Source organism: Cervus canadensis, chromosome 12, assembly GCF_019320065.1.
Source record: "Cervus canadensis isolate Bull #8, Minnesota chromosome 12, ASM1932006v1, whole genome shotgun sequence".
Lineage (NCBI taxonomy): Eukaryota > Metazoa > Chordata > Mammalia > Artiodactyla > Cervidae > Cervus > Cervus canadensis.
This window is the reverse complement of record NC_057397.1, coordinates 7,899,506-7,922,705: the sequence shown is the minus strand read 5'-3', so window position 1 is coordinate 7,922,705 and position 23,200 is coordinate 7,899,506. Positions and strand designations below refer to the sequence as shown.

At 45.8% G+C, this 23,200-nt stretch overlaps 1 protein-coding gene across 21 annotated transcripts in view; it reads left to right on the top strand.

Annotated features, from left to right (window-relative positions):
* PTK2 (protein tyrosine kinase 2) overlaps window positions 1-23,200 on the top strand; it is a 206,076-nt gene that overhangs the window by 11,239 nt on the left and 171,637 nt on the right. For 17 of the 21 annotated variants that reach the window (XM_043483577.1, XM_043483565.1, XM_043483566.1 and 14 more), the window contains exon 2: window positions 15,023-15,119. The exons of the other annotated variants lie outside the window; for them this stretch is intronic. The gene's annotated coding sequence lies outside the window, so the exon portion shown is untranslated. The remainder of the gene's footprint in view (window positions 1-15,022; window positions 15,120-23,200) is intronic. 21 annotated transcript variants of the gene reach the window in all.

Sequence of the window (23,200 nt, the reverse complement as noted above, 5' to 3'; positions counted from 1 at the left end):
CAGTGTTGCCATTCTGGTAGTTATGTAATAGTATCTGTTTGTGGCTTTACATTGAATTTCTCTTAGTACTAATTAGGTTAATAATCTTTTAGTATATTGGTTATATCTCTTTCTTATGAAGAGAAGTCATTGGCCTGATTTTCTTCTTATGTTTTTCTTATTGACTAGTAGCTGTTTTCTATGTGTGGATTACTATCCTTTGTCATTGTAAGCTGTGAATATTTTTTTCCAGTTTGTGGTTTATCTTTTTACTTTTGAGATGTCTTGGAACTAAAGTTCTTAATTTTAACATCGTTGACTTTATCAGTCTTTTTCTTTATTAGTTTTTTTGTCTTATTTAAGGAATATTTCTTTATTGAAGGGTTACAGTTTGATATGAGATATTTTTATTATTTATTCATAAAGCATGTATTGTTCCATTCAGTAAATATGTTTGATATTTAGGTGTTTTTTCTTTTTTTTTTTTGGCCATGCCACACAGCTTGTGGGATGTTGGCTCCTCCACCAAGGATGCAGCCTGGGCCCTTGGCAGTGAAAGTGCCAAGTCCTAGCTACTGGACCACCAGGGAAGTCCCTGTGTTTTCTGACTTCCATAAAGATTCCTTTGATGACTCATAATTTATTTTAGTGTTTGATAAACTCCAAATGAATGAATATTCTTTGATACACCTTGTTGTGACATCTCTAAAATGGGATTGTAGTAAGAAAATGTGTTCTGTCAGGAACCATGTCTTTAAATTAATGTTATCTTTAATAGACCCGTGTGTGCGCTCAGTTACTTCAGTCGTGTCTGACTCTCTGCGACCCCGTGGACTGTAGCCCGCCAGGCTCCTCTGTCCATGGGATTCTCCAGGCATGAACACTTGTGTGGTTGCCATGTCCTCCTCCAGGGGGGGTCTTCCCCACCCGGGGATCAAACCTGTGTCTCCTGTCTCCCACTGGCGACACCTGGGAAGCCCCAATTCCTAGTTCAGTTTGGCTGTGTCTTGACCCTAACTCTCAAACTTATGGACACTTAGGTACATCTCACTTCTGCCTTTGGAAACACTTGTTTTATTTCCAGCCTGAAGTCGAGGTGTTAATGCACGTTATCAGCTCTTGGACTCTGAAGCTTGAGGACAGGTGACTGCCTCGACTGCCAGTTTGTTTCAGCTTAGCCGACGGGCAGGGGTTCCTGCTGTGCCTGCAGCTGCTTCCTTTCAGTGGCATTTGTTAATTAAGCTGTTTAATTTTACCTTCTCAAGACTGATTGAAAAAAAGAAAAGGAAGAAAATTTTAGTTTGTGGTTATAGCAGTGTCTTTTAGCCAAGTGCTTACTTTGGGTATTCATTTCATTTTTGTTTACAAAAAGTAGCAGTGACTTGAAAAGTATCAAAATTAAATAATAGGTCAGAAGTTAAATTTTATTCCTCCCCTGACATCTCAGGTATTGCCATTTGAGGGGTTTAGGCATCATGGTTTGTGTAGAGAGGCAGCTCTTTTAACAGGAGTCTCTCATCTGGGAAGCAGAAGGCCTGGGTTCAAATGTTACCCCTCTGCCTTTTGTCTTGTGACTTTTGACAAGTTGTTTAGTTTCTCAGAGTCTCAATTTTCGGATAGCTCTTGTCTATAAAGTCTAGTGTTTATAATCTCTGCCTTTGAGGGTATGTGTACATACCTTTGTAAAGTGCAGGCAACTGTCAAGTGCCAGGATCAGGGTCTTTTTCAGACTTACATGGTGCTGGGTTACCACAGGCCTAGCCTTTCGCACTTACATGTTTCCCTGGCTTGTTCTTGAACTGGTCAGGTGAGTTCATTTGTTTGTTTAGCATTTGTGAACCCCTGCCTTGCACCTCGTGCAGCACTGGCGATGCAGGTGGGGGGTGTGGGGGGGCGTGGGGCGGGCTCAGGTCAGTCAGCGACGGTCACTGCTCTTGCTCCGAGGGCCGAGGACGCGGCCCTAGTGCGGGTCAGGCTCTGGTGTTGGTGGACTTTCTCTGTTCAAGGCCAGGCGGTAGACGCCTCAGGCTTTGCAGGCCACAGATGGCCTGCCACATATTTCTTGAATTTTCCTCTTCAGCCCTTTACAAAGGTAAAAAATACAGTTTTAGCTCAGGGGACCTTACAAAACCTGGTTGTGGGCTAGATGCAGTGGCCTCTGTAGGTTCTGACTGTCTGAAGGGATCTGTAGGAGTTCAGTGGGAAGTGGGAAGCAGGAGCGCCCTGTGCAGAGGCGTGGAGGTGTGAGGGCCGGGGTGGGTGGTGGGGCTGTTCCTGTTGGATCTGGAGCTCAGCACGGGCTGGGGAGGAGCGGGCTGGGGAGGAGCGCGGTGAGCTCGGTGTGGTAGGCAGGATGTTTGCACTTGCCTCTGATCCAGAGCAGATGTGTGGGGCGGGAGGAGGCTGGGACGGGATGAGTGCAGCGGCCCAACAGAGATGTGCTCTGGAGGGGAGGCAGGAAGCACGCGCCTGTCACTCAGGAAATGGCTGCCCGTCTACAGCCCTATCACCCTGAATGTGCCCGATCTCGTCTGATCTCGGAAGCTAAGCAGGGTCGGGCCTGGTTAATACTTGGATGGGAGGAGATGGCTGCCTGGTGGCTCGGAAGGGAACTGGCAGAGCGCAGGGTTCAGTTTCACAGTCTGCGCTCCTTTAATTACATGATGATGTTGTACAAATAAATGAGGAAAGTCTCGATCCAGGGTGCAGCTGAGGAGCTGGAGAGAAGGGGGTGATTTGAAGCCGTTTTCCTGAGTTAGTCTCTGGGTCCCGACCAGGCACATGATGTGGCCTGGAGGTGAGAGGGGTCCCAGCTAACTCCTCTGAGGTGACCCGCTCCTGAAGCCCTGTTTGCTCTGAAATACAAGCAACCATGGTTGCTTTGAGGAGGAAACATTCTTTCCTGGGTCCTGAGGCCCAGAAATTAAGTTGTCGGCATAATTGTGTGTTTTTCCCTGTGGAGAGAACTTCAGGGCTCTTGTGGGATTGCTAGCAGGGAGCCCAGCACCCAGGGGAGCCACTCCTTAATAGATTGTATACGTCTGGCGCTCTGCAAAGGTTTAGGCTGATCATTCGAATCATGGGTTTACTGTCCATGGAATACATCCCAGACTGGCAGGTAAACCCCAAATGCATGCAGTCCCTCCTAAATGGAGCCATCTCAACTGGCTATTAAAATGTTTCCCCCACCTCTCCTCCCTTCCAGAGACAAACATCAAGGCATACATTTGGTGCATAGGAGGCCAACCAGGTGTGTGGGGCTCTGACAGGCACAGAATGTTTTCAGCTCGCTATTGTAAGGTAGGCAGAGCTGAAGTTTACAGTTAGGCTTCTCTTCATAGTCACATGCCTGTGAGAGGTGGGCACGTGTCCCTTTTAAGTAGGATTTGCCATTACCAAAATTGAGGGTAGTTCTTCCTAGGAATGTGTGACCTCAGGCCCAGCTAAACTGAGGCGGCCTCATCAGGCAGGAGGTGCCAGGGTGCAGAGGTGACTCCCCGGGAGCTGTGCGTGGCCAGGGCCTTTCCTCGGGCGAAGTTCACCCTTGACTCGGTGAAGCCTAATTATCCCTAGACAAGTTAATTATTTCTGTCATGACTAGGGAGTTCAAGAAATTACTGCTTTTGGGGAGATGATATATGTTGCAACCACACGCAGTATAATTTACTACAAAATTAAAAAATCAGAATTTCTACCCCTAAGTGAAGATGTCTCCAGAAGTGTGTCACACTTGACACCTGTCCTAATGTTTTCCTTCGGAACTTGAATAAAGATCAGGAGTCATGCTGGGAGACAGCTCATTTTTAGAGTCAGAATTTTAAAATATTTTGGCAGGTTGTAATGAAGTGCTAAAATCAATAAGGTAAAATTAAAATTTATCAGGAATAAATGTAAAATGATAGACTTAAATCAAAAAGAAAATCAACTGAGAAAGTTGAGGGTGGGTGAAATATGTCCTAACTGTTCTGTGTGCAGAAGATGGGGTGGTGGGGGATGTTGGTTGACTAAAACCAGGATTGTCAAGCTTTTATGTGAATGGGCACATAGGAAGTAGTTTAATTTTTTCAGACTAATAGACAAAATCAAGGATATTATGTAAATACTTCTGTAACAAGAGAGAACACAGAATTTTTTCTTGGGCAGAATCCAAATTATAACTGAGCATGATTTTTTATGATATCGGTCCCCTGATGAGAGAATGGGATTCTCTTTCGGGGGAAGAAGGAGGAGGGGGTAACACTTCTCTTAATTGGAGTTTTAAAGCTAGTGCTGCCTGTCATCAGAGTCAGTCACACGTTTGTCTCCTAATGCTGATCTACCAAGGAGGTATTTCATCTTTGAAAATGTCTTTATGCTGATCGGTACTCTCAGATCCTGATATCCATGCAGGAGTATATCATTTTAATTGAACATATTCATTGCTTGGAAGGCATTTATAGAATTCTCTTAGGTTCTTCTTGATATTTGCCTTTTAGCGTGTCGTCGTATTGCAGATTAATCACTTCCAGTTGATGGTTGGAGGGGGGGGGGCCTCAACTGCATAGTTAAATGGATTTTGAAATATGTAAATTTTCATTACACTTGCATCAAGTTTCAAAAAATGCTGCTGGAACTGTAGCTTAAACTCAGAAAATATATCTGCTGTGAATTTGTGTGGGAATGGAAATCTCACTTCTCATAACTTTTGGTAGCTTGGGGAGTGTGTAAAGAAGCGTGGTGTTCCTTGTGATTCAGACGTTGGCTGTCATTGAAATGACTTTACTGCAGTAGAAGGGCCTCATATAAGCAGTCTTGGAATTTTAAGTTGGGTTCATTAAGAAATATTATCAAGTCTTTCTTGCATGCTAAGTAGCTTCAGTTGTGTCCAACTCTGTGACTCCATGGCCTGTAGCCCGCCAGGCTTCTCTGTGCATGGGATTTTCCAGGCAAGAATACTGGAGTGTATTGCTGTGCCCTCCAGGGGATCTTCCTGACGCAGACATAGCATGTCTCTTACGTTTCCTGCATTAGCAGGTGAGTTCTTTACCACTAGCACCACCTTGGAAGCCCGTAGCCAGTCTTTCAGTTCAGTTCAGTCGCTCAGTTGTGTCTGACTCTTTGCAATCCCATGAATTGCAGCACGCCAGGCCTCCCTGTCCATCACCAACTCCCGGAGTTTATTCAAACTCATGTCCATCGAGTCAGTGATGCCATCCAGCCATCTCATCCTCTGTTGTCCCCTTCTCCTCCTGCCCCCAATCCCTCCCAGCATCAGGGTCTTTCCAATGACGTCAGCTCTTTCAATGAGGTGGCCAAAGTATTGGAGTTTCAGCTTCAGCATCGGTCCTTCAGTGAACACTAGTGACTGATTCTTTAGGATGGACTGTTGGATCTCCTTGCAGTTCAATGGACTCTCAAGAGTCTTCTCCAGCACCACAGTTCAAAAGCATTCAATTTTTTGGCGCTCGCAGCTTTCTTCAACAGTCCAACTCTCACATTCCATACATGACCACTGGAACAACCATAACCTTGACCAGACGGACCTTTGTTGGCAAAGTAATGTCTCTGCTTTTAAATATGCTATCTAGGTTGGTCATAACTTTCCTTCCAAGGAGTAAGCGTCTTTTAATTTCATGGCTGCAATCACCATTGCAGTGATTTGGAGCCCCAAAAAATAAAGTCTGGCACTGTTTCCACTGTCTCCCCATCTATTTGCCATGAAGTGATGGGACCAGATGCCATGATCTTAGTTTTCTGAATGTTAAGCTTTAAGCCAACTTTTTCACTCTCCTCTTTCACTTTCTCGTGGGGCTTTATAGTTCCTCTTCACTTTCTGCCATAAGGGTGGTAATCATCTGCATATCTGAGGTTATTGGTATTCTCTCCAGCACTCTTGATTCCAGCTTTTGTGCTTCTTCCAGCCCAGTGTTTCTCACTGATGTACTCTGCATATAAGTTAATACAAAGCAGGGTGACAATATACAGCCTTGACATACCTCCTTTCCTCTTTGGAACCAGTCCGTTATTCCATGTCCAGTTTCTAACTGTTGCTTCCTACCTGCATATAGTTTCTAAGAGGAGGTTCAGGTGGTCTGGTATGCCCATTTCTTTGCTGAAATTTTCCAACCCGTTTATTTGTGATCCCATAGTCAAAGGCTTTGGCATAGTCAGTAAAGCAGAAAATAGATTTTTTTCTGGAACCTCTCTGCTTTTTCGATGATCAGTGATGTTGCAATTTGATCTCGGTTTCTTCTGCTTATCTAAAACCAGCTTGAACATCTGAAAGTTCATGGTTCTTGTATTGCTGAAACCTAGCCTTGGAGCAATTTTGAGCATTACTTTTTATTGGTGGTGAGATGAGTGCAATTGGTGCAGTAGTTTGAGCATTCTTTGGCAATTGCCTTTCTGTTGGGATTGGATGAAACTGACCTTTCGCAGTCCTGTGGCCACTGCTAGTTTTCCAAATTTGCTGGCATATTGAGTTGAAGGCACTTTCCACAGCATCATTTTCAGGTTTGAAATAGCTCAACTGGAATTCATCACCTCCACTAGCTTTTGTAGTGATGCTTTCTAAGGCCCACTTGAACTTCGCATTCCGATGTCTGGCTCTAGATGGAGGTGATCGACACCATTGTGATTTATCTGGGTTGTGAAGATCTTTTTTGTAGCAGTTCTTTCTGTGTATTCTGCACCTCTTCTTAATATTTTCTGCTTCTGTTAGGTCCATACCATTTCTGTCCTTTATCGAACCCATCTTTGCATGAAATGTTCCCTTGGTATCTCTAATTTTCTTGAAGAGGTCTCTAGTCTTTCCCATTCTGTTGTTTTCCTCTATTTCTTTGCATTGATCGCTGAGGAAGGTTTTCTTATCTCTCCTTGTTGTTCTTTGGAACTCTGCATTCAAATGGGAATATCTTTTCTTTTCTCCTTTGCTTTTCGCTTGTCTTCTTTTCACAGCTATTTGTTTAGTTAAAGCTAATTTCATTGACTACAGTGTTCAGTAATAGTAGTAGTCGATGGAGGGTCTTTTTCAGAGCAATTTCAGTCATGCTTCTGAGGTCAACAAGTCACAACAAAACCTACCCCAAACTGCTAAACTGCTGTGTGGAAGGAAAGGCAGAATATTTCAGTGAACTTTGCTATTGATGCTGCTGGTTCAGCAACATGCAAGAGATTAGAAAACTTTACACAGAATACCTGCTGATGAAGAGCCCAGTGAATAACTGTAGTTTAAATAACCATGTTTAAATGCTTGAAACATCTTAACGTTTTCACGATCTTTGTAAATTTGTCCAGCCAACCCTTTTCCTGCTTCCCATGTATTTTCAGTCAGCATTTGTATTCTACTTCAGGTAATACTACATTTAGTGTTTTCTCCAGTTCTTTGAAAATTTTCTCACCTGTAGTCCACATACATTTTTCTTGAAAGCCAGTTCCTCAGGACCATTGACTCCTTGAATAACATCTGTTGACAAGCAGCCAAGGAGAGCCCCCCAGAGTCGTTTGCCGTGTTCTGTGACTGACTGTTGATTCTGTTCCCTGCACCCTCAACTCTGAGCATCTGTTCTTACTGATAGTCCTGAGCAGGTTTTTTCTCAACACATTTCTTTGGCCGTGCAAACATCGGTGTAAACTGAGAGACTGTCTAGGATTGTGAGCAGAGACGTGTGTCTGACTGAGATGCCAAGTCACCTGCTGTGTTGAGAACAAGCGCTGGGGTGGCCGGGGCAGGTGCAGGGGTCCTCTGTTCCGTGGATGCTTCTGCTCGGCTGAGTGATGACGCAGCTCAGGTTGGCATGGGGCTGGTGGCCGTGACGCTAAGGGCAGTTTCTGGGCATGTTTTGCAGGAAAAGCCGACAAGATTGGGTGGGGAGTGTGGGAGGAAGAGTCAGGGGTGATGTCCACTGTTTGTGGCCTTGGCCATTGGAAGGAGGGGCTCTCATGAATGGAGAGGACTGTGCACAGGAGGTTCGTGAGGGAAGATCAGGCCCGAGCTCTGTTGGGCATTTTGTGCAGTTCCCTTGGGCAATCTTTGGCTTCTCTGAGCAGGCTTGCAGCTGGTCGCAGATCCGGTATATCTGTCAGGGTTTGGTCAGGAATGCAGAAGGCACTCTAAATGCTTTTTCTGCATAGGAATTAGAATCCATCACTTGTGTTGGAAGGGCTGGCAGGGTTGAAGGTCGGGGAAGCAGCCCTCACACTGGGTGCGTCCCCGGGCTCCTCTGGGCTCAGCGGCGACATGGACAGTTGGCGCTGCTGCCGCTGATCTCACTGCTTTGAAGCAGGTGGTTCCTGGGGTTTCTCTCTGGGGCAGCTGAAATTCTCCTTGGAAGGTACCTGAGGTCTTGGCTGCCACATCAACCTGCAGTTATGCTCCTGCCCACAGCTGCCTCTTGGGAGTACTTTTCTCCTTCATCTTATCGGTCTTGCACGAGTTTTCTCCAGCCCTAAATTGGGGCAGGAAGCAGTTCTGGCTTCTCTGTGGTGCTGGGATGCAGAGTGAGACAGCATCAGTCCAGGACGACAGCCAGGCAGTGGTTCTGAGCTAGAAACACACATTGTAGAGCTGTTAGCATGAGACAGCACTTCCGTTGAGCTCGCCTGGGAGGTAAGCTCGGCCAGGAGGAGAAAGGACAGAGCCTTGGGGGCTCTAGTATGGACTGGTTAGAGAGAGCAGGGGCCATCTGAGTGTTGAGAAGAAAGTGGGGCACTCTTTTAGTGGTGGTGTTGTGAGTGCTGGTTTTTCAGAACTTAGTAACTTCCCCTCTTCTTTCCTATTACTGTGTTCACTTAGTCAGTGCTTAGTACAGATGGATGGCAAACCCTGTGTCCAGCCCTGGCACAGATGCCCGAGACGCAGCATGCCCACCCGTGAGCAGTGCCACTGCGCAGTATTAGAGTATTTTTGGCTAGAAAATTAGTTTGAAGCATAAAGAAGCTTTTGTTTGCCCAGATGATTTTCATAATATATTCACATTCTTTATATATTTTTGGTTTTTTGGAAAGTTACTTCTGACCTTGTTTTTTTTTTTTTAAGAATACAGGTTCCAGCTTGCCTAAGTACGAAACTGTTGGTAGACTGAGCTTAGAGGAAGGGCATTGTACATGAAAAGGTTGTGTATTTTGGACATTGGAGACCTTCACAGTTAACTTACATTATTGCAGTGTTGTGGGTTAAGAAATAGTGGATTTGGGCCTTATTTAACAGTTAGCATCAAAAAGACCAATTCTTGTCCAGGGGTTCAGCCTATATGCTCAATTCAAGCCAACTAGAATTTGTCAGTGTGTTGTGTTGAATGTTACTGAGCTTTAGGAAGAATTTTTCTGTCATGGTTGCTTTGGAAAGCCCAGATCTTATTCATTGTTTTAACAGTAATATTATCTGGTTACTTTGGGAAAGCAGAATAGCACCATGATTTTAAGAGTGCTGGTAAGCTAGTTTTGAGCTTCCCTTGTGGCTCAAATGGTAAAGAATCTGCGTGAAGTGTAGGAGACCCAGGTTTGATCCCTGGGTCGGGAAGATACCTTGGAGAAGGGAATGGCAACCCACTCCTGTATTCTTGCCTGGAGAATCCCACGGACAGAGGAACCTGGTGGGCTCCATGGGGTTGCAAAGAGTCGGACACGACTGAGTGACTAATACCTTCAAGCTAGCTAACACTTGAATCCCTGATTTTCCTTGCTTGCTGTGTGATCTGGAGAATTTAATTTGGTTAACAGTTAGCTTTCTTATTTGTGAAAGGGGAACACTGAGTAACCAGTTAGGACTGTGAGGAGCTGGTACTTGCAAAGTGCTCAGGAGAAAGGCTGAAACTGTATGATGATCAGGGTTGTTTTTGAGACTTAGTGAGAGATGGGTGTCAGAAAGCTGGCCAAGTTGGATTGTGCATTGAAATGAGAACAAGATGAGCAAGGTGATAGAAGGAAATATTTTACCTGTTAATGAAACACAGGTTTAGTGTGTGTGACTGGTGGAAAATTTTAGTTCACATTGTTAGAAAGGGAAAGGGGTTCAGAGTAGCCTGGGTGTCTGTTTATACCCATCTTAAAACACAGCTGTTCATGCCAGAAAGGTGGAGCTTATCCACCTTACAGCCATCCTCAGGGACCTGGTAGTATATTTTATTATATAATGAGGCAAGTTTAGATTCTCTTTATCTATCTGGAGCAAAAGATTTGATTTATGCATTTTAATTATACAGCTTGGGAAATGTCTGACTTTCTGTTCTTTTTGAAGTAGTTCAATTTTTATTCTTATATTCTATCAGTTTTGTATGTTTGCTAAGATGCCGAGCTTTGTATTCTTAGTAAAGATAGATCAGCTCATGGGATAATTAGGAGCACCGGCACACAGCAGGTACTGCGTCGCCACTGCTGGCCTAGAAAGTGAGCAGCCCTCCTGTTGATAGAATGGGATGTTGCTGTACTTGAATGCTCCATACAGTGAAGCAAAGAGCAGTTGTAAAGCACGCAGAAGTCAGTGTATCCATTCATTTATTTGTGCGTTGTCACTCAGGCATCAAGTATAGGTTTATTGATTAAGTGCTCTAGGTGTTTGATACAGTGTATATTAGCGGGGGTATACAGTGGGGAACAAAAACCAGACCTGGGGAGTAACTGGGATGTTTTGCCTTTCACACCAAGGAGAAGAAAGACAGTTGCAAGAGACTTGCATTTTAATGAATGATGTTTTCAGGTTTGGACATCACCCTCATGGCAGAAAGTGAAGAGGAACTAAAAAGCCTCGCGATGAAAGTGAAAGAGGAGAGTGAAAAAGTTGGCTTAAAGCTCAACATTCAGAAAACTAAGATCATGGCATCTGGTCCCATCACTTCATGGCAAATAGATGGGGAAACAGTGTCAGACTTTATTTTGGGGGGCTCCAAAATCACTGCAGATGGTGATTGCAGCCATGAAATTAAAAGACGTTTACTCCTTGGACGGAAAGTTATGACCAACCTAGATAACATATTAAAAAGCAGAGACATTACTTTACCAACAAAGGTCCGTCTAGTCAAGGCTATGGTTTTTCCAGTGGTCATGTATGGATGTGAGAGTTGGACTGTGAAGAAAGCTGAGCGCCAAAAAATTGATGCTTTTGAACTGTGGTGCTGGAGAAGACTCTTGAGAGTCCCTCGAACTGCAAGGAGATCCAACCAGTCCATCCTAAAGATCAGTCCTGAGTGTTTCACTGGAAAGGACTGATGCTGAAGCTGAACTCCAATACTTTTGGCCACCTCATGTGAAGAGCTGACTCATTGGAAAAGACCCTGATGCTGGGAGGGATTGGGGGCAGGAGGAGAAGGGGACAACAGAGGATAAGATGGCTGGATGGCATCACCGACTCGATGGACATGAGTTTGAATAAACTCCGGGAGTTGGTGATGGACAGGGAGGCCTGGCGTGCTGTGATTCATGGGGTTGCAGAGTCGGACTGAACTGAACTGAATAAAAAAGAGGCCACACACAGAAAAATCAGAGAACTTCTGAAGAGCACATGTTTTTTTTTTTTTTTAACCTCTTGCAATCAACTGGAGTCAGAACTTCACTCTGGCTTTATTTAGTAGTGTGTAGGTCCTGAGGCTGCAGAGTTGAAGGGGGCTGCCGTTGCTCCTAGAATCTTGTGTTTGAGTGGAGGGAGGGGCCGACAGGTGGGGTCGGATTTGATATCCACCCTCGTGGGTGAACCCTTCTGGCTCAGATGGTAAAGAATCTGCCTGCAATGCAGGAGGCCCGGGTTCAATGCCTGGGTCAGGAAGATCCCCTGGAGAAGGGAAGGGCAACCCACTCCAGTATTCTTGCCTGGACAATTCCATGGACAGAGGAGCCTGGCTGGCTACAGCCCATGCAGTCACAGAGAAATCAGATACAACTGAGTGATTAACACACATGTGCGCGTGCGCGCGCACACACACACACGTATGTTAAACCAGAAGCCATACCACGAGGGTGCTTGGTGTCTCTTGGCGTCTCTCCTGTTGACTGATGTGTGCTCTGGTTCCTGGTGCTGGGCCGGCACGTGTCAGTGACTCCAGAGGCCCCTCCGGAGAGTCACTGGACTGGGGGAGCGCAGGAGAGGGGCGTGATCCCCTCCAGATGCGCACCCGTTTAGCCTGGGCAGGAAGACCCCGGTGGAGGGACTGCCAGTGGCAAAGAGGTGTGAGGGAGGGGCGCATGCTCTGTACACTGGAAGTAGTTTAACTTTGCCGGAATGTCGGATTCTTCTGAGACACCAGTGAAAGATGTTAGACTCTGGAGAGTTAGACTGGACTTGATCAAGAAGGGCCTCAGGCCCTAAGGTACCGGAAGCACGTTCCCTGACTTCAGGTCGACACTTCATATTACGCGGTGCACCTGTGTCAGAAAAGCTCCACTGTGTCTTGGGGTCCCACTCTGATAGTGGTAGCTGGACTACTGAAATTCTGTGAGCCACTGGTGAACTTTTCATCTTTGGGGGAAGATGAGGATATAGGATAAATAATTGTTTTCTGAGGAATAAAAATAGTCTAAACTCTTGAAGGACAGGAGTCTTCTGTTTCTATGTCTTTGACTTCTGTTTCTCCGGAAGAATGCCACGTGTGTTGAGTAGATGATCAGTATGTGAATAAACGAAAAACACCCTTGGCTGTTGTGTGTACTGTTGTAGCAAGCGTTGTGGTGGGTTCTGGAAGGTGATTGCTGAGAGATGGCCTTTCGAAGGGTGTCCAGGTGAGTGAGGGGCAGAGAGGAGCGGGTGGTGACGGACCGGGGTGAGTGCTGTGGACAGACCACAGGGAGTGCGAGGGATCGTCGCCTCCCTTGGATCACTCAGTCCCCGGGTTCCTAGTTCTCTTTATACCTGCTGCTATTTCCACATCCTCTGTGGTAGCCTTTTAGTAAACCTTCCACAGGGTCAGGCACACGGACTCTTCACATCCTCTTTCTGGGCTCGGCTTCCTGGAGGTCTCTGTTCTCCCATGTTCTCAGCTGGCTGTTCTCATGCCTCCCCTGCAGCGTTGCCCCGGTCGTTCCTTGCACTCGCCCTTCGGCTTCTCTTCAGGGTTGTATTTTGTGTTTGGGGTGCCCCTTGTCTTCGTCTTCCTTGATTGACTTCTTTGTCTTGGTCTAGCACCTCGTCCAGAGGTGAATCACTTGAGAAGGATGATTGGGGTCTTGGGCAGGGCCAGGCCGCCTCCCACGGTCCCTCCTCCTGAGCCTCTCTGCTCCGACTGTCCTCTCCTGGCCCACAGCTCCTGTTCTGGAAGCTCCCTCCACTGTCACGTCCTTGTTGAAGCTCGTGTTCTTCCGTGACTGCCTCCTACTTCTACTTCGTTATGCTTGCACTTTGGTGGAGGACCTTCTCTAGTGGCCTCCTGCGGTAGGACGCTTGGGGCAGAAGGTTAGGCAGTAAGTTTGATTGAGGAGGGTGATTAATGTGTGGCTGGTGTGGAGTTCTGTTGGCATCGCTTTGATCCATCGCTTCCTGTGCTCCGTGTTACTGGTTTTCAGTTCAGAAGCTTATTCTAATTTCTTATTCAGCGTAGCTTTTTCCCCTCCCATCTTTAGAAGCTTGTAGGAATTTAAAAATTTGTCCAACTCTTTTAAAATGTCATGAAGTGTGGGTTTCTTTTCATCTACTGTTCTGCTTATTCAGTGGGGACCTTCATTCTGGTAACTTTGATTCCTCAGTTCTGGGAAAATTTTTTCAAGTGATTGTGCTGGTGTTTTTCTCCCTTCTGTTTCCTTGTTCTTTTTTTCTGGAAGTCCAGAAACTGTCTTGGCTGTCGTAATTTTCTTATTCTTTCTCTCCAGTATACTTCTGTCCTACCGTCCTTCCCTTTCTTCCTTCATTTTTTATCCTGCTTTCAGGGAGATGTCTTGAATTTAACTTAACCTTCTTTTTAGTTTTTACTTCTATGTTCAGGTTCTTTAATATTCAGGAGCATCCTATTTTTGTTTATTGATTGCAGCGTCTTCTTATCTCTAGGTTTTTGATTGTAGAGTTTCTGTTTCAAGTTATTTCCTTTATCTCCCAACTCTCCAGAATCCCTTCATTCTGTCTGACATGGGGTGTGCCTTTTGACTTTTACATCAGGGTGTTATGGGTGGACAATTTGTTGGGGGATCCCCAGTGTATTTTCAGGTCTTTCTTCTTGGGTTGATCATCATCCCCAAGAATATTCTCTAGTTTCTTTTGTGTAGAATTCTGACTACAGACATCTGGGGGCTGAGTGGGTGGGTGGGTGAGGGGTGGGGAGCGCGAGGACCCTCTGTTGAGTTTTGTACGGTGATGAAGTCTGCCTGTGTGTAGTCCCGCTGGGCAGGGGGCCTTCAGCCCAGAGCCACTCTGCTTTTTCTGGGAGTGGCCATCAGGGATGGGGCAGCACTCGGACGCCTGGGGCTGAGGTTCTGGCTGGAGCTTGAGCGGACTCGCTGCCCTGCTGTGGACAGGCCCTGTCCTGCCTGCACCGGTGCTGCCTGTTCTGAGCCTTCCGGGACACCCCTGTGGAAGTGGAGTCGGGTCTTAGTTTTTCCACTGCTGGCTTAGGACCTGGGTTTCTTGGCCTGCTGAGTCAGTTAATATGCTTCCAATCTTTCATAGTTTCTGTTTCCTCCAAGTTTTTTTTTTCCCCTTTTTAAAAAATTTGTTTTGGTCTCTATCTTCCGTATGAGAAATTTTTCTCACAGGTTCTAGAATTCTCTTTTTCCCCTGTCAGTTCTGCCTGAGCTGCGTTTTGTTTTTCAATTTTTTTTTTTAATATCTCTTTAGTATAATTTTAGTGGGAGAGGGTGAAGTAGATGTATGTATTGTTGGTGATCTTTCCCTGAGCTAGCTAACTCTGTGTCATATTAATGTATGCTTGTTGATATGCTTTAGTAGTCTCCAGGTTTTTACATGTATTTTCTTGACCAAAATGTAGGTTTGCAGATGGGGACTTGATGGCATGTTTTTACCCCCATCCCAGGTCTGGCACCACCTGTGTGGTCGGTAATGAGACTGACTCTGAGAGGGGTGAACACAGTGGCTCTTTGAAAAAGTGGTGGAGAGGTGGTTTTATAAATGCATGTTGTCTTTCCTTGTCAGGTTCTCTGTGACTGCTATGGAAAGAAGAAAGAGAAAGGAGGAGTGTTTGTAAATCTTCGTGCGACTTCCTCACGGGATCTCGGTGGCCTTCTGAACTGTGAGTCCGGTTCTCTTGCTACACTTGTGGCTTGGCATTTTGTTTTGATTTGATTTTTCTTACCCCTGTCATAGGGTTTCTTTGACACACAGTGGAAACAAACAAGAGGTAGTGAATTTTGCAGAGAAGGTGAGAGGAAAAATAGAAGTTATTTAGTCCTTTCTATATGTGTACCTTTTATACTTTATATACCTTTTTGTATATATAGTTAACAACTACAGTAACATCGCATGGTTTAGAATAGGGCCAACTCTTTGCAAACCCATGAACTGTAGCCTGCCAGGCTCCTCTGTCCATGGGATTCTACAGGCAAGACTACTGGAATGGGTTGCCATGCACTCCTCTAGGGCTCCAGGGGATCTTCCAGACCCGGGGATCGAGCCCGTGTCTCTTACGTCTCCTGCAAGTTCTTTACCATTGGAATCACCTGGGAAGGCCGGAATAGGGTCTGGTACCTTATAAATAGCAGAGTATGCCTGCTGATGGGTCCTCTCCCGTCTCACATTTGCGTCACTGAAGGACAGTGAGGCTACAGGTCCCAGTGCAGAGCTGGGATGCAGACTGCGTCTGGCTCAGAGCCTGTGCCCTTTCCTCTGATACCTAGTTCTCATGGGCTCTGGGTTCAGATGGCAGCTTAGCTACTTAGGCTTTACTAACTGCCTTCACCTGGCTTTCCCATCCAGCAGGGCGTGACGATAGCCCTTCTCCAGGCGCAGGCGGTGAGAGGTATGTGGCGTGCTCACAGATGTCAGCAGTGGTCACTCCCTGGGAGGGAAGCTGGGCCCGAGAGACTGGGCTTTTTGTGATGTGGCCATTTGTAGCTGTGGGGTTTGCTTCGTGCCCCACAGTGGGGAAGTCGTAGAGTTGAGGTTCTATCCCAGTTTGTCTGATTTCTGAAGACTGCTCTCTGGTGAGTCTGGTGGTGAATTGAGGACAGGTGGGCGGAGAAGATGAATGTGTGTCTCCTGGGGTGCTGGCGTTGGTCAGCACTCTGTTGCATCAGTATGTTGTGTTGGTAAAAGCCTCATGAACTCGGACTTGATGGATTCAGACCTCACAACAGTTTATACCTGTGTTGAATTTGACTTTGGCCATGTCCTTGTCTTGGATGTCCAAGTGGCAGGGCCCTGGTTAAAGTTTTTCCACTTCCTTCTGAGGGTCGGCTCACTTTCCTGCTTTGTTCTCTTTTCACCCAAGCAGCTTCTGTCTCTACAGAGGCTAGGTATTAGGGAAGGGAAATTATGTCATGCAGTTTCAATTTCCGAGCAAGGCCCGGAAGTCTTAGTCCTGTTTTTCCAATTCACCCTGCTCTTCACTGGCTGTGTGAGGAGCCTGGGCTGCGTGCTGTGATGGTGTTGCAGGTCACGAGGTCACAGCCCAGCTCTTTGCATCCCCCTCCATCCAGATGATGCCTTTCTTCCTGTGACTGTAACGTCCACTTGGGTGCAGTTCTGTTTCTGAGAGTCTTGGAAATAAAAAAATTTTTATTTCACCTCTGCATCTTTTCTGTTTGATTTATAGGTGGTTTTTATTTATTTTTTATTTTTATTTATTTTTATTAGTTGGAGACTAATTACTTTACAGTATTGTAGTGGTTTTTGCCATACATCGACATGAATCAGCCATGGATTTACATGTGTTCCCCATCCTGAACCCCCCTCATAGGTGGTTTTTAATAAATGCTGAATGAAGGAATGTTTAATACTTGCCACAAAATAACTTCTATTAGTAGATCCAAACAAGGCAGAATATCAAGTGTAGCTTTTCAGCAACATTAGCGCTTAAAAATACCTCATCTTAGTACAGCACAGGGGGAAATATTTAGTAGAGGGCACTCAGAATTCTTGACATACGATGCAGCGTAAGAAAGGCCTGGTGGGAGGGTGGTGAGACATCAGGCAGGCCAGCCCTGATGAGCCAGGAGCCTCCTCCCCAGCTCAGTGGAGCTTTTAGCACCAGGTCTGCTGATAATCTACTGATCTGGCTTATCCCCTCCCCAGCACTATTTGAAAATAAGCCCAGAAAGATAACCATCTAACTGGTGTTGCTCCAGACAGATGGTCAGACCATAGGAGTCAGTCTGGCTTTCCCCAAAGCCAGCCTGGGGCTGTGACACTGAGAGCCAGACCCCCAGTTCCCCTGAGTGCGCTGTCAAAAGCTCCTGGTCCTCCTGGGCCCTGCAGAGCGGCTCTGCTTCTGGAGCTGCTTTGCCAGAGTTGGTTCTTGGTTCTTGTTTGATTTGGTGTGTTGTGCTGGAGGGCAGGAACTTGGGATGGAGGTGTTTTACAACTTTAATTCTAGGAAAGCGAAGAAAAGTTTTGGAGGAGTTGAGTCACTGAAATATGTGTGGAGATCATTTTCAGGGTTAATGTTTGTGGGAAGGTGGTAGACAGGAAGGAAGGCTGCCTCAAGACCCTCTGAAGACCCCCATTTTGTGAATAAAGGTGTCTTTTAAGCATCAGGACAGCTCAGTACAAATGAGATAGCTTGGACTCTGTGGTCTTGGGGCTGTTTACTCAAAAAACCTGTTTTTTAGTGTCTGGAATTCCAGACGTCGTCCTGAGACTTCCCTAGGTGCCAAGCAGGATGGACATGATTCATGTTCTTGTATGATACAGGTTTTGTTGGGGTGCAGAGAGCACCAGACAGCCGATCTCCGCCGTGGGGAGAGAGTATGCAGACAGCTTGGGGAGTCAGTGCTTGCGGGGCCAGGACCAGCGTGGTCGGCACAGGCCTCCCAGGGGTTGCAGTGCCCACGTGGACCCCGGAGGATGAGAGTGTGTGGCCCGGCACGCAAGTGTTCAAGGAGAGAAAACGTCACATGCAAAGGCCCAGGCAAGAGAGCTTGGTCTTTGTGGATGTGTGAGGGTAGTTTACTTAGAGCAGTGATTGCAGGTGTTTATAGGTGAAGTGTTCGTAGGTGAGGCTGGAGGGTAGTCAGCAGCCTGATTGTGAAGGAGGGTGCGGAACCCAGGTAAGGATCCGGATCTTTATCCTGAGGGCCGTGGGGAAGGACTCCAGGGTGGATTTTTGTTAATTCATGTAATTACCATTCAGGGTAGATGGTAGTGGGTGAGACCCTGCTGGAAGCAGCGGTTCCCTAGCCTCTCCAGCCCCCTGCTCCACTCCACATCACCCCCCTCTGTAACCGTCTTCCCTCGTGGACTTTCTGCAGGTTACCTCCCAGACGCCGCGTTCTGTGTGGAACCATGTCATCCACGGCTTCAGCTTTAGGTGATTTTTGGTTTTCTGATGTGGGGTGTGTGACTGAGCCTGGTGGCACTGTGTGGAGGGCGGGAGAATGCCTTCCCAGAGGGGCCTGCGGGAGGATGGGAGGGGCTGGCTGTAGCAGGAGTGGGCAGCAGGGAAGGAAGTGCACAGAGGTGGAGCTGGATGGTGCGGAGGCTGCACCCCTCAGAGGTGTAAGCAGGCTTCATGGGAAATGGGGCATTCAGAGTGTTAACGTTGGTTATACATTTTGAATGTCCCCAGATCTGAGCCTAGGAGGTACCGGAACTCCTGAGTCCCAAGTGATAATCTGAAACTGTTGATTTCATGTATTGACTCATGGGGAAAAAAATCCTTATAGAACACCCGTCACAAAAACTCAATACAGTTGGCATCTATCTGGCTGTGCAGAGCAGTCAGTGGAGCCAGGCTATGCTGTCGAGCTGCTCTGGTTGTCAGGCACGAACAGGGCATTTAAGAAGCTGCTCCATGTTTGGCTCCACCAGGGGGTGCGGGCATCAGAGGGGTTGGAAATGTCACCAAGGTGTGTGAGCACCAGTCCCACCTGTGTGGCATAGTCGTAGCATCCCAGCGGGAAGGAAGCATTCGTGACAAGGTCATGCAAGACCCTGGGTGGTTAGATCGGATCCTTTTGAAAGAAATATCATTGCATTTGAAGTGCTGAGGCAAAATCTTGACAAATAAGGTCCCCAAAGACTCTCAATGATTGCCAGCTCCAGGGCAGCTCTTCTGTAAATGCCTGGCAGTTCTCCTGTGTGGTCAGGACCCTGCGTTTAGTTCAGTGGGTCCTCTGCGTGCACATTACCTGCTGTCTGAGGCTTCAGTCTCATGCTCATAGCTCTGTGAAGAGCGCGTCTTTATGTTTCCAGTCTTACATTGTGATTCAGGAATTTGGGTGAAGGAAATAGTCGTCATCATAATAGCTGCCATTTATGTGTCAGTCATGTGTCAGATTATTATTTAGTTTTTTATAATAGTTCAGTAAGGTAACACTTACTGTTCCCATTTTATAGAGAAGCTGGACTTGGAGACGTTAAGAAACTTGCCCAAGGTTTCATTTGGTGGTCACCAAGTTTTCGGGTTCTTTTACCGTAAATCTTTGCCCGTAAATGGTCCTGCTGTGGGTCTTGCTTTCATAGTGAGAGTCGCAGGTCGTTCCCTCTGCACCGCGCCTCTTTTCCGCGCTGTCAGCCGCACGTCGACCGCGGTGCCTGTTTTCGGCATGTCTGTGTCACCTGTGCTGACCTGCGTTACCGCTGTTTCTGCAGAGCTCTGCTGGTAGGTCACAGTCCAGGGTTCCTGGCTCAGACTGAGCAGAGAGATGGTTTCCCCAAATACTGGGAAAACTAGGGAAGTGGGTCCATTCCTGTCTCTTTTCCTGTGGTTTTTATAGACTTTGGTCTACTCCTGATGAATTCTGAAATCAGAATACACCAACTCCTCAGCATTTCTTCTTTAACTGTCTATTGGAAAGGATAGATGTCTCTTAAAAGAACATTTGCAGCAAGGTGGATGAACTTGGGAGGAATTATGCTAAATGAAATAAGTCAAAGAAAGGGAAGTGCTGTGTGTTATTACTTATATGTGAAACCTAAAAATACAACAAACTAGTGAATATAGCAACAAAAAAATCAGACTTCACAGAGAACAAACCAGTGGTTACCCCTGGAGAGAGGGTATTGGGGAGGGACAGTAGAGGGGTGGGGGTGTAAGAGGTACAAACTATTAGGTATAAAGTAAGTTGCAAAATGAGCAATATAGCCAGTGTTTTATAATAACTATAGATGGAGCATAACCTTTAAAAATTGTGAATCACTGTATTGTACACCTGTAACTTAGGTAATATTGTACAGCAACTATACTTCAATTTTTTAAAAAGTTCTATTGTTTGACCATGTGACATGTGGGCTCTTTGTTCCCCGACCAGGGATTGAACCTGCCCTTCCTGCTTGGCAAGCGCGAGTGTTAACTGCTGGACAACCAGGGAGGTCCCTATACTTCAGTTTTAAAGAAAAGATCTCAGTAAAAATTTCAATTGAAAATACGGCCAAAGGGTTTGAGTAGGTATGTCGTTCATTTCACTGCCATATAAGTACCATGAGCTAACCGATTGCGCAACTGGAGCTCCTATTTCGTTCATTTCATATGGATAAGAATAAGCACACAGAAGGATGCTCAGCATCATTAATCATTGGGGAAGGGCAGACAGCAACTACATTGAAGTACCACTGCAACGCAGTTAGAATGGTTAACATTAAAACTAGACAACACGAGGTGACAGTGTCCAGTGACAAAGATGTGAAACAGATCTCTCTTACTTTGCTGGTGGGAATGCAAAGTATAACCACTTCGGAAAACAATTTGGCAGTTTCTTATAAAGTTGAATATATACTTATCATACAATCCAGTAATCCTATTTTGAGATATTTATCCAAGAAAAATGAAAATTTATGTCCCTGTGCATGAATGTTTATAGCAACTTTATTCATAATCATTTAAAATGGAAAACAACTTGAATGCCCATCAGCTGGAAGACGGATGAGCAGATTGGGGTCCACCCCTGCAGTGGAATCCTGTTCAGCAGCAGCAACAGGAAGGAGTTAGCTACCAACATAGGCAGCAAAGTGGTGCGTCTCCAAAGCATTCTGCCTGTTGAGAACATGAAGCGCTCGTGTTGCTGGGGTTCCATTGATGTAACATCCTGGTAAAGGCAGAGCTCTGAGAGCAGACATGAGGTGAGTGGCTGCCTGGGCTGCCGGACAGAGACCTGTGTTCCGGGGTCATGAGGACACTCCTTGGGGCGACGGAAAGCAGCCGTTCCTCCATGTGGCAGTGGCCACGCCACAGAGGACGTTCATCAGAGCTCCTGGGCTGGAGGTCTTCCTGTATGGAAATTGTACCTCAGGCTTCAAAGATAGGTGACTTCTGTGTGTATACACACAGATACTGCACACACTTGAGCTCAGGTTTTCTTTCAGGCTGGATTAAACTTTATTTTTCTGGATGAGGTATCCTGGAAGTTTAAGTGAAGTAGATTTTAGCCATAGACACAGCTTCTGAAAACATGTAACCTTGAAGTCCTTGGCTGATTTTTGTATGCTTATTTATTCATGATCTCTAAAGCCTTTATAATGTAGTTTATCTTCATATAACATGATTGTATATTACAGATGTTGTGTAATTAGCATAAGTAAAAGATGTTTTAAAAGTTAAATTATTTTAGGGGATTTCAGGTTCTTGTAGCTCTGGAGAAAAATAGTTTTACCAGTGTTTACAATTAATAAATAATGTTTTCTCTGGTTAATGAGACAAATTTAATTATGTAGTCTTCAGCTGTTTTGTTTAGTCAGCTGTAATTGTAGGATACAGGTATATTTTACACTGCTAGAAATACCAAGAATGCACACAGAAAATGATACACATTGGCTTCACTGAGCTTAAGACTTAATTGCAATTGTAAGTACAGTTTTTAAGAAGCATGCAGGAGAGTTGCTTGTTATTGCTCTGTGGTGCTTTTTGATGTCCTCCAGAGCAGTTATTTAGCATTTTTTCCCAGTAGGCCCTTGTTTATGTATAGAGTGGGGAGGGAAATTAAAGTGCAAGGTTGTGTATGAGGGTTTTAATTTTTATTTAAAAATCAGAATTTGTTTGACTTTAGAAAGTAAGAAGGCCACTGTTTTAAATGATGACTTAATGATTTTATGATGGGAGGACACCACTCTGTGTGGTTACAGCAGGGTCAGTGGTACAGCGAAGCTGGTTTCTGCCCCTTTGTTGCACGTGCCCCTCTGTGTTTGCGGCCCTCCTTACTCTCCCCTGGATACGTAAAGCTTCCTACCGTGTGTGTGTCCAGCCCGGCTCACCGCAGCTCCTGCCTGCCACCCTCTGTGCAGTGAACACACGGCCAAGATCCGCTAGTGGCCTCTTGGCAGCGTATTGAGGAACAGAAGAGAGGGTGAAGTTGTCCTGCTTATGTTCTGCTGTCTGGCTCCATCCCTGTGTTTTCCGCTGGACCCTGCATTAACTTAATCCTGGTCCAGAGGCCGAGGAGAAGGCTGGGGTGCTTCCTTCAGTTGACGGCATTTCCAGGTGCTGCGGGGGTCCTGTTGCATGAACTTGGGGGACGGTTCGCGGGGTATTCGCTTTGATTTGGCTTGTGTTGTTGCTGCACACGTGTGGAGTGTCTCCTGAGAGGTTTTGGTACAAGTTGCCTAAAGTTATTGTATACGCAGAATAGGAAAAACAAGTGGATTATACACTTAAAAAATATGTAACCGTATTTATTTTCCTATATATTTTAAAGGATACTTACCAGGTCTTTTAAACAAAATGTACTGAAAGATAGCAAACTCACTTTTAGCCTTTCTGGGTGACTTGGGATCTGCAGTATGAACACTTGTTGCCTTCAGTGTGCAGTAACAGAGCTTTTGCCTTTTGCCTTTTTATCTGCGATGAACCTTTTTCTCTTCTTCACATCCCAGTGTTTTGGTTTGTTGGGCCTCCTTGTGCTTTGGGCACATGAACTGGGCTTAACAGCAAAATGACAGTGGTCTACCTTGGGTTGACTGCCTCAGAAAGCCCCTCCAGCCCCCTTTCTAGTTTGCTGCTCCTTGTTTTTTGTTTTTTAATTGTTTAAAATTGAAGTATAGTTGCTTTACAGTGTTTCAAGTGTACAGTGTGTTTTGTTTTTTTTTAGATGAAAAAATTTTTTTTCTTTTATAGAAAAGTTGTAAAGATGTGGTATAGGGAACTCCTGAATATCGCACTTCACCTGGATTCACCAGATGCTAGACCAATGTTCTGTTACATCTGCCTGCACGCCCTCCCCAACC